The following is an 18,394-nucleotide window of genomic DNA, read 5'->3' on the forward strand; positions in this document are numbered from 1 at the left end:
GACCTGCACCGTCTGGGGGTGGTTGATTTCACCAGAAAGGGAGCTTCCCACAGACTCTCCAGCTCCCTCACCTCTCATGCTTCTTCCCATTTGCCTTTCATCACTGCCACATGGACCAAGTTGGCCACCAGCTGCCTCCCTGTCTGGACACTTACCTGGCCCCATCATGGCAGTGGCTGAGCAGAGGTGGCCAATAGAAGATTCTCCTACCTGGAGTCAGGAGTGGGCAAAAGCCGGTCTGTATATGGTCCACCCACTTTCTGCTGCCGGTGGCAGAGCTGAAACGGCTGGCTCAGCGTTCCTCAGCAGCACGTGAAAGCACTCGCTCTGCCAGAGCCAAGCCTGGCAGTGAGGGGATGAGGCTGTGCCAGCCAGCAGGGGGCATGTCACAATGGGTAGGCGAGTCACAAGCCAGCCAGTGTGTGACTCCCCAGCCATGGGATGCCCCAGCCCAGACTAGTTCTGGCCTCGCAGGGTTTAAGAGCCTGTCCTTCCCCACCAGGGTCATGGGAGGGACCTTCCACTCCCCACAGTCACAGACGTTCGGCTGGAAGGGACTGCTGGACTTGTCTAGTCCCAGCTCCTGCAGACCCCAAGCCAGAGCCCCTCCCTGCGTCCATGCAGCTGAAGCCAGGAGGTTGCCGGATGGATCCCTGAGTGGGAGAATCACTTCCATCCCGGCTCCTCCTCCTCGTGACAGTACAGAACGGGGGTTCCCGAACTCTCTCCTCCTCCAGCTCCCAGCCCATGCTTTAAGAGCAGCCCCCCCCCCCCACCGCCCAACTGAGTCTCAGGCCTTGCTAGCCACTCAGTGCCACAGCAGCCCCAGGAGATGATTGTTGCGGGGGTCTCAGCCCAGGGAAGGCAGTGACTCCTAGAAGCAGGGAACGCAGCCCCACCATATCTCAGGAAGTCTGGCAATGCCAGTGGCTGGCTGGGGTCTGACAGCCCAGGCACCCAGAGCAGATTGTCAAAGGCCAAAACCCTCTCACCACCGGCTCTGTAGCTCCCCCTTGCTTTTGGTCTGTCTTAGGCACCATCCTGGCCCTCATCCCCATGGCATCAGAGCACTGCCCAACCTCGATTGCATTTAATCTAACCACCCCCTGCAGGGCAGGGCCTGGCTGCTACCCCACTGAACAGACAGGGAACTGTGGCACAGAGGAATAAGGGACTTGCCGAGGCCACGCAGAATATCTGTGTCAGAGCTGGGAAATGACCATGGGTCTCCTGGGTCTCTTCCAACCTCCTGCCCGCTTTGTCCCTGGTTCAGTGTGAGCTGTGGGAGCTCTCTGGGGCACAGGAGCTGGCTGGTGCCCAGATGGAACAACGTTGCCTATTGCACAGATCTTGCTTTTCCCGAACATTGAATCTGCTGCTACAGCCATACCAGGGCCCACCATGATCCTTGCAGCTGGTCAGTGCTAAGTTATGAACTGTGCTAGGTAGGGAAGATGAAATAGATCTTCCATCACTAGCACAGCTCTGTGTTACTGTGGACTCACTGCGGGCTCAACCCAACCAGCCCTCCTCACAAGGAGCCTGTAAATCCTCCAGCCCTGCTGTTCTCCTTTGTATTTCTGTAGTGCCCAGAGGGCTCAGTCCGGGATCAGGGCCCCGCGGTGCTAGACATTGTACAGACACAGCCCGATTCCCCCCACGCTGCGTCTCCTGAATGGGGACTGGAGGGAGACCAGGACTGGAGTAGGACTAGGAACAAGGCTGGAGCAGGCTCAGACTCTTGCCTTTGTCAGGCAGGAGCAAGTTCCTGGCTCTGGGTGATGTTGAGCAGACTGAGCTGCTGCTGTGAGACTGATATAGCTGCTCTGGGAGTCACAAGGCCAGTTCCTGGCTTGTGGATTGGCTGGAGCCCAGCACAGGAGGACTCAGCCCCTTACAGATGGCTCCCAGGGCGCTTGGCTCCCAGCCCCGCTGGGTACTGACATGCCAGGTGCCGGGGCGAGGTTCAGCGCCAGGAGGAGATTGGGAGGCAGGCGCACTGAGGTGGGGCTGAGCGGGCAGGTGCTGAGGAGCTGCGGCTGGCTGGCCAGCAGAGAGGAGGAGCAGCAGCTCGGCTCTGGAGGGCCCAGCTGCAGTTCCACACTGGGCGCTGCCAGAGCCTGGCAGGTGGCTGGCTGAAGTGGCACGTTGTGCTATGGCGTGGGCAGGAGCTAGCTCCCCACATCTGAACGCTCCGCAGCACCGGCGGATTCAGATCCAAACCCGGATCTGGCTCCAAATTCACAGCTGGCCCCTCCCCCCAATCTGGAGCGGCTGAGACTCCAGTGCTCTGTGGAAGAGGCCAACAAATGCCAGCTCCTGGGGTGGGCTTACCCCCCGCCACAAGGCAATCTCGTGCTGGGAAGGGAGATGCCCAGAGCTGGCAGCTCCAGCACTCACATTCCCAGCTTCCTGGGAATGAGCCAGGATTAGAGCCCTGGGTAGCGCACAAAGCCCAGATCAGCACCCTCAGGCCTGCGAAGGACCCACACTGTCTGGGGGTGGTTGATTTCACAAGAGAGTGGGCTTCCCACAGACTCTCCAACTCCCTCACTGTGACAAAGTGGGACTGTTCTTAATGTTGCCTCTGAATACTGTAGGGGTGCCTCAGTTTCCCCTATGCATTTCTTAAGTCTCTAGGTGGTGGGATAAAGGCCAGTGCGCATAAATGGCTGACACTGTTTCCGGGCAGCTAATGGCCGGGGCCCTTCCCTCCTGCAAGAGGATAGCTAAAGGTGTTGGAGAACAAAGGCATCAGGTGACTTCCTGGCTCGGGAAAGAGACAAAGGCCAGAGAGCAGGGGCTGGAGAGTTTCACTTTGGAGCTGGCTGGGGATGAGGAGTGAAGTGCAGACGTGGGTGTCTGGCTCACTGCCCCCCAAAATGGACCCGGCTGAGGGGTCCTGTTCTCTGGACCTACAAGCTCTGCTTTAGACCGTGTTCCTGTCATCTAATAAACCTCTATTTTCCTGGCTGGCTAAGAGTCACGTCTGACTGCGAAGAGGGGGTGCAGGACCCTCTGGCTTCTCTAGGACCCTGCCTGGGCAGACTCACTGTGGGAAGCGCAAGGAGGGGCAGAGGATGCTGAATGCTCCAAGGTCAGACCCAGGAAGCTGGAAGCCCTGTGAGCTTCTGGCCCAGAAGAGCCTGCTCACAGAGAGGAGACTTCACCAGAGTCCTGACTGGCTTCATAGGGAGCAGCTCCAGAGTATTGCCCAGGGACTCCATGACACACACCTCTTATGCTTCTTCCCATTTGCCTTTCATCACCCCCACATGGCCCATGTTGGCCACCAGCTACCTCCCTATCTGGACACTTACCTGGCCCCATCACAGCAGCAGCTGAGCATGCGGGTGTTGTTGTATTTAGCATCTCAACCCCCCCCCCCCCATGGAGCAGGGACTTACTCTCCCTACTTTGCTCAGGCCCAGAGCGTCAGGGACTCACCTGATCTCACTCAGAAGACTTACAGCAGAGTCCCAGCCCAATGCCTCATCTACCAGCCTGTGCCGCCTTCCCGTGCCTTGCCACCAGCCCCGCTAAACCCTCCTCCTTGTCTCCATCCCCTCTGGGCTTGACTGGTGCGACCCCTTCTGTTTAGCCGCCCCAGACTCCCTCCTGTGCACATGCCGCTGCCCACTTCCTCACTGGCACCGGGCTAGACAGCCAGCACCAGGGCACTTGGCAGCCAGGAGCTCGCAGAAGGCTCGGTGTGGCTGGCGATGCAATGGAAAAGCAGAGGTGGGCAATAGAAGATTCTCCTACCTGGAGTCAGGAGTGGGCAAAAGCCGGTGTGTATATGGTCCACCCACTTTCTGCTGCCGGTGGCAGAGCTGAAACGGCTGGCTCAGCGTTTCTCAGCAGCACGTGAAAGCACTCGCTCTGCCAGAGCCAAGCCTGACAGTGAGGGGATGAGGCTGTGCCAGCCAGCAGGGGGCATGTCACAATGGGTAGGCGAGTCACAAGCCAGCCAGTGTGTGACTCCCCAGCCATGGGATGCCCCAGCCCAGACTGGTTCTGGCCTCGCAGGGTTTAAGAGCCTGTCCTTCCCCACCGGGGTCATGGGAGGGACCTGTGACGGGTTGGATCACAGAAACCCCCCCGGGAGCTGCCACCTGATGTGCCAAGACTACCTCTGCTCCTGTTTTCCCTCCCAGCTCAGGACTCCAGCACCCTGTCTTGCTAAGCCAGACACTCCCGTCTGCTCCAACAAAGACCCAGGGTCTGAATTACTTGCCCCAAAGCTGCAGGTTTACCTGAAAACAGCTCACAGAAGTGTGTTTGTCTTTAGCACTCAGATGCCCAACTCCCAATGGCGTCTAAACCCAAATAAATCCGTTTTACCCTGTATAAAGCTTATGCAGGGTAAACTCATAAATTGTTCACCCTCTATAACACTGATAGAGAGAGATGCGCAGTTCTTTGCTCCCCCAGGTATTAATACATACTCTGAGTTAATTAATAAGTAAAAAGTGATTTTATTAAACACAGAAAGTAGGTTTAAGTGGTTCCAAGTAGTAACAGACAGAACAAAGTAAGTCACCAAGCAAAATAAAATAAAATGCGCAAATCTATGTCTAATCAAACACTGAATACTGATAAGATCCTCACCAGTTCCGGAAGGCACCCTTTTACAGACTAATCTCCTTTTAGCCTGGGTCCAGCAATCACTCACACCCCTTTGTTGCAGTTTCGTCCAAATATCCTGGGGGTGGGGAGGCTCTCTCTTTAGCCAGCTGAAGACAAAATGGAGGGGTCTCCCAGAGGTTTAAATAGACTTTCTCTTGTGGGTGGAGATCCCCCTCCTCACTCCTATGGAAAGTCCAGCTCCAAGATGGAGTCCTGGAGTCACCTGGGCAAGTCACATGTCCATGCATGACTCACAGTCTTTACAGGTAGAAGCCATTGTCCACGTGATATCGTGTATGTCTCCAGGAAGACTTCTTATGTGGACTGGAGCATTCCAAGAGGCATTGTTCCCCAAGTGCTTCCTGATCGGGTACTTAGCCTTGCGAATTCCTTCCTAAAGAAGCTGACCAAATGCCTCACAAAGCTTACTTAGAAATCAAGCAAGTATACAGCCAATATTCTTAACCTCAAGTAGAAAATGATAGATGTGTACAAATAGGATGACTAGATATAGTAGACCATAACCTTTACAGAGATACGTTACATGGCACAGGCAGCACAAAACATATTCCAGCTATGTCCTATTTTCATAAAGACTTATGGGAGGCACCATCACAGGACCTTCCGCTCCCCACAGTCACAGACGTTAGGCCAGAAGGGACCACTGGGCTCATCTAGTCCCAGCTCGTGCAGACCCCAGGCCAGAGCCCCTCCTTGTATCTATGCAGCTGGAGCCAGGGGGTTCCCCAGATCCCCGAGTGGGAGCATCAGTTCCATCCTGGCTCCTCCTCCTTGTGACAGCGCAGAATGGGGGTTCTTGAACTCTCCTTACCCCCAGCTCCCATTCCCAGCTCACGCGGGCGGCTCTTTGCACCTGCCCAAGCTGCTGGGTGCCTTGGCCATGGGATGTAAAACGGCCCCATCTCTGCTTCCCCTTCCACCACGGCAACAACGCACAAGCTGCTTTAAGAGCAGCCTCCTACCCCTCCCCACCAGCTGAGTCTCAGGCCTTGCTAGCTGCTCAGTGCCTCGGCAGCCCCAGGAGATGATTGCTGCGGGGGTCTTGTGTGACATTATGAGTCTGATCTAATATCTCACTGAAGAAAAACAGGGCCAGAAAGAGTTAATTAACTCGCAGATGTTAGGGACTTTAACCCCAACAGCGATATTCGTTGTCTGTTCACAAAGAGACAGGCAACACCAGCAAGGTCCGATCTAAAGCCTTTTATTGACAAGTGCACGCATCAACAAAAGGCTGCTCGTCTCCAGTGAGAACCAGCCCCTTTTTACAGCTTAGCATTAGCCTATATAGACAGTTTTATTACGTCATACATCACTCACTTGAGCAAAACCCACCCCCCTTTGTTTAACAACTTAAAACTATACACTTTTAATATACACACATGCCTAGACTTTATGTCTACAACTTTAGATTATTAATTATATCTTAACAACACCCAAAAGTTAGAAATACAGGGGAGTTTTTAAACAAACCTATAACTCAACCAAAAGTTAGAATCTGAACCGTGGGATGCTAGAGTTCCTTATCAGCTCTTCAAACACTGTCCTTAGCACAGCTAATGGTATGCCAGCCATGCAATCCCTGGTTTATCTCAGGCTTGTCTCACATTTTCCAGGGCTCTGTAAAACAATGCTGCTTTTCAGTACTTTTCCACTCTGGGATTACCCAAAACCTTTGCTAGCCTGATTTCAGTCAGGTTAGCATAACTGTTTTGTCTGCTATATTTTCATTCAGGCCTAACAATCCCCCCTTTGTCCCTAGAGGACCAACGGGACTCTTGGGACAACAAATTACCGCTTGGCAGGGCACAACCGAGTTACAGTTTGTTCAGTTGCAAACGAAGCTTTAAATTGCCTTCAGGGGTAACAGTTTATTGGTTTGGGGCTCTGACTATCAATTAGTGAGGTATACCAAGTGGTTTAAGTTTTCAAATGTCCCGGTGAGTAATTCTGTCCCACATGCATCCTCCCCATGGACCCAGCAGGATTTGGTATGTGGGAGCCAACACCCACCCTAACCGGTCCATATGCTTGGAAGGAGCACTGTTAATGTCCACACCTCCATCCAGAAAGTGTCCAAGTATGTTTCCCTGACCACAGATCAGATGGTACTCCAGATGCATCTGTAAGGGCAGTGGGCCTAGTCCAGTGCTCAGGATCAGTTTAAACATACTAGATCCCACTGCAATGCCTTTCCAGCCTCAGTGATATTCAGTACCATCTCTGTCAGTAATGTCTGGGTCACAGAACTAAGGGTGGAAATGACATGTAACTCACCAACTCTAGCCTGTACTTAAGATAACTGAGCTGCAAAAATAAGTCTAGTGGCCTTTTCTAGTTGGCCCAATTTCTCATCATTTTCTTGGCTTTTAGGTCCCTCTTTGTTGCAGAGGAAATAGCCCAGGCTCTCTGTTATACTAATTTAATGGCAGCCCCTTATGAGCAATCTGGGTATACAAAAGCAATCTAAAAACTGGATAAGGACAATGTTATTCAAAATGCAATGAGGGAGGGCAATACATGCTGAAGGATTTATCCAAAACACAGGGTACAGCCTGTAGAATAAACCCCAAAATCCAATCAATACCACATTCCCAAACAGGGGTCCACAAATATTTTTTTTCAGTGTATAATTCTTTGTTTCTTCACCAGGGTCAGTCCTTAATGTCCTTTTTGGTCAGGAAATCCTGGATTCTGACACTGCACAACGCTGTTGGTGGTCAGCAGGACTCAATAAGGGTCTTTCCAGCATAAAGCCAAAGCAGTCTTTCGCTGGTGGAGCTTTACATTAATCCAGTTTCCTGGTTCCAAGGGTGGCAGGGCTCGTAGGGTCTTTGTGTAGTGCGTCTTTACCTGTGAAAAAAAAGAAACCTAACACATTTCATTAGTGCCTGTCAGCGATTTGCAGACTTTACAGCTGTGTGGGCACATTTAAGCCCCCCTTGTCTTGGTTGTCAGCTATTTTTCCTCAGTTAACTCATTCTTCTTCCTTTTTCCTTTTTTTGGCTTCTTTTAACCTACAAAGGAAACTTAGTTTTCACTTATACACCTTTTCTAACAATGAACACATATACATTGCCTTTATACAGTACATTAGTCTTATTATGTAAAGTTTGTCACATATAGTCTGTTACTAAAATAATTTTTTTTTAGAGCTTTGGGACAACAAGCTAGGACAAGCACACCCACTTGGACGAGTTTATTTCATAGAGCCTCTAGTCCAATAGTTTCCCACCATCCCCAGCCCTCTGGCTAGAAATCTGAGATAGCCAGAAGGATCCAAATACAATATGGGGAGTGGGTTAACTTTCCATGTCCTTGCTTCCAAAAACTATTGGTATGCAAGTTTTACTAACAATTTTCAATTAAAAGATTTGGCCAATAAAATTTCTCTTTCTCTTATTTAAGGAAATGTATTAAGCTTTAGTATACCATATTTTTCCCAATTTATCCAAACACTTTGTATTCCAAGTTGAACAAAACAAGTATCTGTATTCCAATCCAGACTATCCCATAAACAAAACAATTTTGACCACGAGACAGACACCACAAGACAGAACATAAAACACAAAACATAATTTTTACTGTGCCATCAAAGGCATGGTATGTTGAATGCTGTTCAGCTAGCATCAGTTTTCTCTGATTATCTGAAAGACAAAAACAGAAGTCTACCCCTTCTGGGCATGCAATCATTACTAAAAATATACAAAGACTCTTGTTGATTTTAGGCAAAACAAGGGAATTACCCCATATTTTCTTGTATGTGTTTTATAGGCAGCCCCTGTTTTAGTGGCTCCTATATTATTAGTTAGATAATTTGCATTAATACAGATGCTTGCTGGCTCACTTTTTACTTGTAACTCCTGCTTGTAAACACTGAAAGAAAACATCATCACTCACAGTGCTCTTAGAGCCTAATACAATTTTAATTACATAGCACTGTATACATTCTTCAGCTAATTTAACAAAATTGTTCATAGCCAAATGATTGCAATCTAATAATTTCTTTGCCTGAATTTATTTACAAACATTTCAAAGACACCAAGAACTTTTTACTGTAGTACGTTTACAAAGTTCAACTGCTGTTCCCTCCAGCAACTATAGAGTTAACTTTTCACTGTGCCTTAAATCACTTGCCTGTCCTTTCAACAGCCACTTACCAACTCAGATCACCATTCCAAATATTCTTCTGAGTATATGAACCCCTATGCGTATACTTACTTACTCTGTTTTGGTTTTTCACTACTCCCTAAAAGTTTCCAACCTGTTCTCCAAGCTCTCTGTCTGTTGCCTGGCCGCCTGGGCCCGATCCTTTTTTTTTTTTTTTTTTGAACCGTCTCTTTTCATGTGTACCAACGTATTCCACTACCAGTTTTAACTAGGAGGGTTGGCTTCTTAACTAGCCCCCACCCTTCTGGTCTTTTCTCTAAAACATTTTAACTCACAAAACTACCCGAGTTCTTCCTTGTGAGGCTTGCCACCTGGGCAAAATGCACGGCCCACTGGTGTTTAATTATTTAATTTCCTCTTGTAGCAAACACACTGCTGTTACGGTGTATGCTGAGCACAAATAGTTACATTTTGGCAAGTCCCTAAAGGACTGGTACTTGCTTAACCAGGGCTTCCTTTTCTAACTGGAAATCTTGTCTCAAAGCCTGCAACTTGCCCTGGGCGCAGGTTTGAGTTGCTGCCTGGGTCATGATCTATGCTCTTAATTACTTAATTCTAGTTATTAAGTACATATTTGTTTCTTTTCTCCAACTACTTTATTGCCCAGTCCTGCTGCAACTGAGGGTAGATCCCCTTTCCAGTTCTCAGACTTACTGCAGCTGAGAGTAGGCTCACCTTTAATCATGCAATCCTCAACATATCACACCAACAGTGCCAAACAAAGAAACACAAAATAACAAAGGTAAAACAGATAGATGGTGTAAATTCTATAGGGCTCCCCCATTCTCAATTGCTCACCAAACTGTGACAAATCTGTTACCAATTCATCTACTGCAGGACGTTGGGGGAGGATAAAACACACCCTATAACCAAATTTTAAAGCTTAATTAAAAATAATAAAACAACAATGAAGAGTGTTGGGAACGCTCCCACATTACTCAGGAAGAACATAAATACTTCAACCCTTAAGCCACTTTAATACTCACACATGTCCAAACTGGCCACGTCTGTATAACGTTCAGAGAAGGGGAATAGGCAGACGGGAGATTATCCTGTATACAGCTTGTCCAGAATTTTCAACATGCTTCCACTCTTGGGAGAGCTGTTTTTTACACCCTGGAATCTCCTGCAGTGTCTCTTTTAGAGATTCCAGTTCAGATTCCAGCCTGTGGCTTCTCCAGTTTCACCAAGTCAAGCTAAATTTCAAATTAACCCATTCCTAGACAAATTGCTCACACTGTGTCAGAGGCTTTTCTTTGGTGATTAAAAGCTCCTTTGAGATATATGATCTTATCTAGATTGAAGGTACCTTCTAATGGGCATTGTTTAAATAGATTTTCACGCGTGTAAAGATTCCAATTCTCTAAATACCTGCAGGTTTTAGGACCATAATGTACGTACATGTAACATGCTGGGGTACCCTTAGGGGGTGAGGTGGAATATTTAGACTGTCCCTCTCCCATTTTCCACACACACACCAAAGCCATTATTTCCTATTACCACTATGCATCTTATCTTGCTGCACAGTCAATAAATTCAGATGGCGTGAGCCCAACAGAGACAGACGTCCCCACGGACAGTCTTCCTCCCAGTGTGGCTCTGGGGCATATGCTGGGGGATTTTTTTTTTACAAGAGCTCTCCATACAGCTTTAAACATACAGCTCCAAAAGCTACCCAATTCCAGAAATCTTCTTTTAATTTTTAAGTATTAGAGACAATGGGGCGTCCCCCAGGCACTTACTGCCAACTTGTCCCATATGGTAAGGGGACTCTAACCCCTCTTTCCCGCGTCGAGGTAAAGGGACTCTAACCCCCACCTCCCGCGTCGAGCGCTCACTTACCTCTCCAGGGGACTCAAACACCTGGACTGGGACTCAAACCCAGGCTGGGACTCTAACCCAGACTACTTGGATCCTATGTAAACCTGGACTGGGACTCTAACCCAGACCTGGACTGGGACTCTAACCCAGACCTAAGTTGTCAGGGACTCAAACCCCGACAATCTGCACTGGGACTCTAACCCAGGCAACCTTAACCCTACTCAACGGGTAGGTGGATGTTGCTGGATTTCTACGAGCTTCAGCTGGTTCACAGAACTCGCCTTATCACCGACGCAGAGATCAGATTACCAGGCAAGGCTCCTCTAAACCAGAGGATGCGCGCTGCGTTGCCTCAGAGTCTGATCCCCCGCCGGAGAGTCAGACAAAGTCCCGGCCGGAGTCGCCAAAGATGTTAGGGACTTTAACCCCAACAGCGAAATTCGTTGTCTGTTCACAAAGAGACAGGCAACACCAGCAAGGTCCGATCTAAAGCCTTTTATTGACAAGTGCACGCATCAACAAAAGGCTGCTCATCTCCAGTGAGAACCAGCCCCTTTTTACAGCTTAGCATTAGCCTATATAGACAGTTTTATTACGTCATACATCACTCACTTGAGCAAAACCCACCCCCCTTTGTTTAACAACTTAAAACTAGACACTTTTAATATACACACATGCCTAGACTTTATGTCTACAACTTTAGATTATTAATTATATCTTAACAACACCCAAAAGTTAGAAATACAGGGGAGTTTTTAAACAAACCTATAACTCAACCAAAAGTTAGAATCTGAACCGTGGGATGCTAGAGTTCCTTATCAGCTCTTCAAACACTGTCCTTAGCACAGCTAATGGTATGCCAGCCATGCAATCCCTGGTTTATCTCAGGCTTGTCTCACGTTTTCCAGGGCTCTGTAAAACAATGCTGCTTTTCAGTACTTTTCCACTCTGGGATTACCCAAAACCTTTGCTAGCCTGATTTCAGTCAGGTTAGCATAACTGTTTTGTCTGCTATATTTTCATTCAGGCCTAACACAGACTAACCTGACCCAGGGCTGAACTTTAGAAACTGGTTAGGAAGATGTGTAATGAATAGAGCTTTGAAATGCAGGTCTGCATTGTTAGAGGTAGAAGGGTAGGTGTTTGCTCAGGTCTTGTGATGTAAGCAAACAAGACTTGTTTATTGCTATGGCTTTAATTTAAAGATCAAAAAAGGAATATTAACATTTAGGAAGATGCTTGAGTGAAATAGTATTATTTTCTATGTGTCTCTTTGAAGGTTGTGGTAACCCGTATCTGAACTATTTAATGGCTAAATTACCCTGTGTTAATTGCCAGGATGTTTGGGAGAAGGAGCATTAGGCCTATTGTTTTCTCAAGCCAAAAGGCTGCTGGAAATGTATAAGAACCCTAGGACATGATCCTACTTCATCTCATATCTGCTTTGGGTTTCAAGAGGGGGGAACCTTAAGCCATAAGGATTGAGATCCCCAGTCACTGACTGGAGTCACCCTGAATATGGACATTGGACCATAACCTATGGACTATTTCTAAAAGGACTTTTGGCAACTACAAGCTCACCTCTACTATGTATCTGAACCTCAAGAACTGAATTCAAGTCTGTATGTATATTGGTCTTTTAACCAACACTCTCTCGCTTTTCTTTTGTAATAAACTTTAGCTTAGTTAATAAGAATTGGCTATAGCGTGTATTTTAGGTAAGATCTAGTTATAATTGGACCTGGGTATGTGGCTGATCCTTTGAGATTGGAAGAACCTTTTCTTTTGTATGATGAGATAAGATTTTCAGTAATCATCATCATATCTGACATGTGTGTCTGGATGGAGGCTTGAGGTTGGTCACTTTAAGGGAACTGCAGTGTTTGAACTTCTGAGTAACCAGTGGGGTATGGTAGAAGCTGTTCTGTGCTGGCTTGGTAAATCTAAGTATTGGAATAACCACCAGCTTCTGGGGTTTGTCTGCCCCGTTCTGTTTGCAGTTCACCCTAATTGAGTGACCTCAGCTGTCTCCCACGGGCAGCACTGTCACATCTTGGCCCAGGGGGAGGCAGTGACTCCTAGAAGCAGGGAGAGCAGCAGCACCATAGATCAGGAGGTCTGGCAATGCCAGTGGCTGGCTGGGATCTGACAGCCCAGGCACCCAGAGCAGACTGTCAAAGGCCAAACCCTCTCACCACTGGCTCTGTAGCTCCCCTTAGGCACCATCCCGTGCCTGTAGATCTTCCACCGTAGGGGCATGTGCACCCAGGGCACTTGAGTCACAGACATTTGCCAGCAGTACCATGGAGCGATGCCTGCGCCCCCGCTCTCCCCATGTGCTCAGGCACGGGCATCAAAAGGGCACGTCCGCCACCTCCCTCTCCAGTCCTTCGCATCTGCGTGCAGCCAGGTGAACATCCCCATTTCTACTGAGGCCTCAGGGACAAGGTCTATGATGAACTGGCTGGGGTTGACCACCCTGCCCCCCCGTCCCGCGTTGCACCCTTACGGCTCGCTGAGGATCCAAACTGACACTCATCGGTTTGAGCCCCTACCTAGCCAGGCCCTGTTCTCTCCCCCGAAGCAGTTGCTGGCCCTGAACCCCTGCAGGCAGCCATGACACACAGGCACTCAGGGCTCGAGAGAAGGGCTATCGCCGGCTGAATGACCCCTGCCTGCGTGGTGGGGATCGAGGCCACTTTGCCAGCAGGTGCCCCCCAAGTCCTGGGCTATGGTGAGTCTGGGGAGATGGGAGGATTCAGCCTCATGAGAGGAGATGTGGCTGGACATAATGGCAGAATTGGGTCTCCGAGCAGACACTAGAAACTGCCTAACACCGGGCAGGGGTCTGGGGCTGGGAGATGTGTAGGGTACAGAGCACAGCACCCCTAATGCCGGGCAGGGGGGTTGGGGCTGGTGATGTGTCAGGTATGGAGTGCAGCACCCCCTAATACTGGGCAGCAGGGCTGGGAGATGCGGGGTGTAGGGTACAGAGCACAGCGCCTCTAATGCTGGGCAGCAGGGCTGGGAGATGCGGGGTGTAGGGTACAGAGCACAGCGCCTCTAATGCTGGGCAGCAGGGCTGGGAGATGCGGGGTGTAGGGTACAGAGCACAGCGCCTCTAATGCTGGGCAGCAGGGTTGGGAGATGCGGGGTGTAGGGTACAGAGCACAGCGCCTCTAATGCTGGGCAGCAGGGCTGGGAGATGCGGGGTGTAGGGTACAGAGCACAGCGCCTCTAATGTTGGGCAGCAGGGTTGGGAGATGCGGGGTGTAGGGTACAGAGCACAGCGCCTCTAATGCTGGGCAGCAGGGCTGGGAGATGCGGGGTGTAGGGTACAGAGCACAGCGCCTCTAATGCTGGGCAGCAGGGCTGGGAGATGCGGGGTGTAGGGTACAGAGCACAGCGCCTCTAATGCTGGGCAGCAGGGCTGGGAGATGCGGGGTGTAGGGTACAGAGCACAGCGCCTCTAATGCTGGGCAGCAGGGTTGGGAGATGCGGGGTGTAGGGTACAGAGCACAGCGCCTCTAATGCTGGGCAGCAGGGTTGGGAGATGCGGGGTGTAGGGTACAGAGCACAGCGCCTCTAATGCTGGGCAGCAGGGCTGGGAGATGCGGGGTGTAGGGTACAGAGCACAGCGCCTCTAATGCTGGGCAGCAGGGCTGGGAGATGCGGGGTGTAGGGTACAGAGCACAGCGCCTCTAATGCTGGGCAGCAGGGCTGGGAGATGCGCGGTGTAGGGTACAGAGCACAGCGCCTCTAATGCTGGGCAGCAGGGTTGGGAGATGCGGGGTGTAGGGTACAGAGCACAGCGCCTCTAATGCTGGGCAGCAGGGTTGGGAGATGCGGGGTGTAGGGTACAGAGCACAGCGCCTCTAATGCTGGGCAGCAGGGCTGGGAGATACAGGGTGTAGGGTACAGAGCACAGTGCCCGCTAACGCTGGGCCGGGGGGCTCAGGCTGAGGATGGGTAGGGTACCGAGTGCCACGGAGTGTGGGGGAGACAAGGCCCTGCACCTCAGGCTTCCTGTGATTCACTATGACTCTCAGCCAGCCAGTAAAACAGAAGGTTTATTTAGACGACAGGAACACAGTCCAAGACAGGTCTTGCAGGTTCAGACAACAGGACCCCCTCAGTTAGGTCCCTCTTGCGGGGGTGGGGGGGGCAGGGAGGCCAGAGCCCCGTTGGGAGATCAGAGCCCCATCTGGACTCCTCTCCATTTTCCCAGCCAGCTCCAAACTGAAACTCCCTCCAGCCTCTCACTTAGCCTCCCCCCCCGGCTCCTCTCCCACCCTTTGTCCAGTTCCCGGGCAGAGGTGTCACCTGGCCTCCAACCCCCTTCCAGGGTTCTCATGTTACCTGCTCAGGTATCCTCCCTCAAGGAAAGTCTCCCATCCCCCAATGCAGACAGTCCCAGCAAAACTCCCCTGCAACCTTCCCAGGCCAACACTCCCCACTCAGCATTCAAAGAACACATTAAGAACATTCCCAGTTCGACACACAGGGCACAGCACCCCCTAATGCAGGTGAGCTGGGGAGAGGCTGGAGAGCACATGGGCCTAGCCCCATGGGGGGATCAGCCTGTGCAATCAGCGGTGCCCAGGTATAGTGCTCGGGGCTGGATCCAGCTGTGCCATGGGCTAGCACTGCAGGCCTCCCTGTGCTGAGTGGAGGTGCAGGGCAGGTAGTAGATCCCTGGACCAGGCTTGTAATCCTGGGTCTCTTTCTGAACACCCGGTTCAGGACTTGGACGTTGGCTTCACATCTCCTCATCCCCTCCCACCAGGCCGTGCAACAACCACGACGTCTTCTCTCGCCTCACCAGCAACCAGAGCCAGGGCTCCGCGCTGGACAAGTAAGACCTCACGGGGGAAGGAGCGGGTGGGAAGGTGAATCCAGGGCCGGCTCTAGGTTTTTTGCCGCCTCAAGGAAAAAAGAATTTGGCTGCCCCCGTCCCAGCCCTGGGCTCTCCCCCCCTACATGCACCCCCTTCTGCCCCAGCGTTGGGCTCTCCCTGTCCCCCTACCCCACCCCATCCACACCCCCTTCTGCACCAGCGCTGAGCTCTCCCCCCCTCCCCCGCACCTCTTGCTGCCCCAGCCCTGGGGTCTCTCCATCCCCCCTACCCCACCCCACCCGCACTCCCTGCCGCCCCAGCCCTGGGCTCTCCACCACCAGTGCTGACTCCACTCTCTCCTCCCTCGGCTCCAGCCGGCCTGGCGCTGGCAGGGTCGAGGGATGCAGTGGGGCTCCCAGGCTTTGCCTCAGCCCAGGGTCCCTCCAGCCAGGGCTCCCGCCTCCAGGACCGGCCGGGACCCAGGAGGGCAGAGCGTGGGGACCGCCCCGGCAGGGGGCTGAGGAACCAGGGCAGGGTAGCCCCAGAGAGCAGAGCCCCAGAGAGCGGGATGTGGGCCCCGCATGGCAGCGCCCTGCCCTCTACGTCCCTGCTGCTTCTGGCTGCCCTGCCGCAGTCCCTGGGTGGCTCGGGCCGCTTCACTCAGCTCCGGCTGCGGCGCTGGGGGGTGGCCGCCCTGTGGCACCTGCAGGCGGCTCCATGCGCCCCGCAGGGCAGCCCCCAGCCTGAGTGTCCCCTGCTTGGAGCCCACCCGGCCCAGCCACAAGGTGCGGGTGCTGCTCCCCCAAGGCGCGAACCGCAGCGGCCCCAGGGCACCCCCTGCGCACGATGCGCTGCTGCTGCCAGGGCCGGCTCTAGGCTTTTGCCGCCTGAAGCAGGAAAAAAAAGCTGTCCAGAATGCCGCCCCTGAAAATGTGCCGCCCCAAGCACTTGCTTGGTTTGCTGGTGCCTAGAGCCGGCCCTGGGTGAATCTCCAGGGAGCCCAGCCCCAAGAGCAGTGAATGGCAGACAGTGACTCCCATGGCTGGCACCGGGAATGGCCCCAGAGCTGGCAGTCCCAGCTGGGCCTTCGATGCCCCCTCTACCATCCCCACCCTGCCCTAGGTCCCGGCAGTCCCAGCTGGGCTCTCACCCGCCCCCCTCTGCCCCCAGCCAAGGTAGGGTCTGCACGAGTCCCTGAGCCATTAGCACCAACAGGGTGTGACCTGCCCCCGGGGTGCCTGTCTGGGGAGCCAGCTTCCCCACAGCCACTGTCTGTGGTTTGCTTTGCTCTGGAGCGCAGGAGCTGGTCCAAGAGGTAACTATAGCAGGACCGCTTGGAAATAGTGACCATAATACAATTGCATTCAACATCCCTGTGGTGGGAAGAACACCTCAACTGCCCAACACTGTGGCATTTAATTTCAAAAGGGGGAACTATACAAAAATGAGGGGGTTAGTTAGACAAAAGTTAAAAGGTACAGTGACTAAAGTGAAATCCTGCAAGTTGCATGGGCCCTTTTTAAAGACACCATAATAGAGGCCCAACTTCAATGTATATCCCAAATTAAGAAAAACAGTAAAAGAACTAAAAAAGAGCCACCGTGGCTTAACAACCATGTAAAAGAAGCAGTGAGAGATAAAAAGACTTCCTTTAAAAAGTGGAAGTCAAATCCTAGTGAGGCAAATAGAAAGGAGCACAAACACTGCCAACTTAAGTGCAAGAGTGTAATAAGAAAGCCAAAGAAGAGTTTGAAGAACGGCTAGCCAAAAACTCCAAAGGTAATAACAAAATGTTTTTTAAGTACATCAGAAGCAGGAAGCCTGCTAAACAACCAGTGGGGCCCCTTGACGATCGAAATACAAAAGGAGCACTTAAAGACGATAAAGTCATTGCGAAGAAACTAAATGGATTCTTTGCTTCAGTCTTCACGGCTGAGGATGTTAGGGAGATTCCCAAACCTGAGCTGGCTTTTGTAGGTGACAAATCTGAGGAACTGTCACAGATTGAAGTGTCATTAGAGGAGGTTTTGGAATTAATTGATAAACTCAACATTAACAAGTCACCGGGACCAGATGGCATTCACCCAAGAGTTCTGAAAGAACTCAAATGTGAAGTTGCGGAACTATTATCTAAGGTTTGTAACCTGTCCTTTAAATCGGCATCGGTACCCAATGACTGGAAGTTACCTAATGTAACGCCAATATTTAAAAAGGGCTCTAGAGGTGATCCCGGCAATTACAGACCGGTAAGTCTAATATCGGTACCGGGCAAATTAGTCAAAACAATAGTTAAGAATAAAATTGTCAGACACATAGGAAAACATAAACCGTTGAGCAGTAGTCAACATGGTTTCTGTAAAGGGAAATCGTGTCTTACTAATCTATTAGAGTTCTTTGAAGGGGTCAACAAACATGTGGACAAGGGGGATCCGGTGGACATAGTGTACTTAGATTTCAGAAAGCCTTTGACAAGGTCCTCACCAAAGGCTGTTACGTAAATTAAGCTGTCATGGGATAAAAGGAAAGGTCCTTTCATGGATTGAGAACTGGTTAAAAGACAGGGAACAAAGGGTAGGAATTAATGGTAAATTCTCAGAATGGAGAGGGGTAACTAGTGGTGTTCCCCAAGGGTCAGTCCTGGGACCAATCCTATTCAATTTATTCATAAATGATCTGGAGAAAGGGGTAAACAATGAGGTGGCAAAGTTTGCAGATGATACTAAACTGCTCAAGATAGTTAAGTCCAAAGCAGATTGTGAAGAACTTCAAAAAGATCTCACAAAACTAAGTGATTGGGCAACAAAATTTAATGTGGATAAATGTAAAGTAATGCACATTGGAAAAAATAACCCCAACTATACATACAACATGATGGGGGCTAATTTAGCTACAACGAGTCAGGAAAAAGATCTTGGA

The sequence above is a fragment of the Mauremys reevesii genome, unplaced genomic scaffold (genome assembly GCF_016161935.1).
Source record: "Mauremys reevesii isolate NIE-2019 unplaced genomic scaffold, ASM1616193v1 Contig164, whole genome shotgun sequence".
NCBI classification, from domain to species: Eukaryota; Metazoa; Chordata; order Testudines; family Geoemydidae; genus Mauremys; species Mauremys reevesii.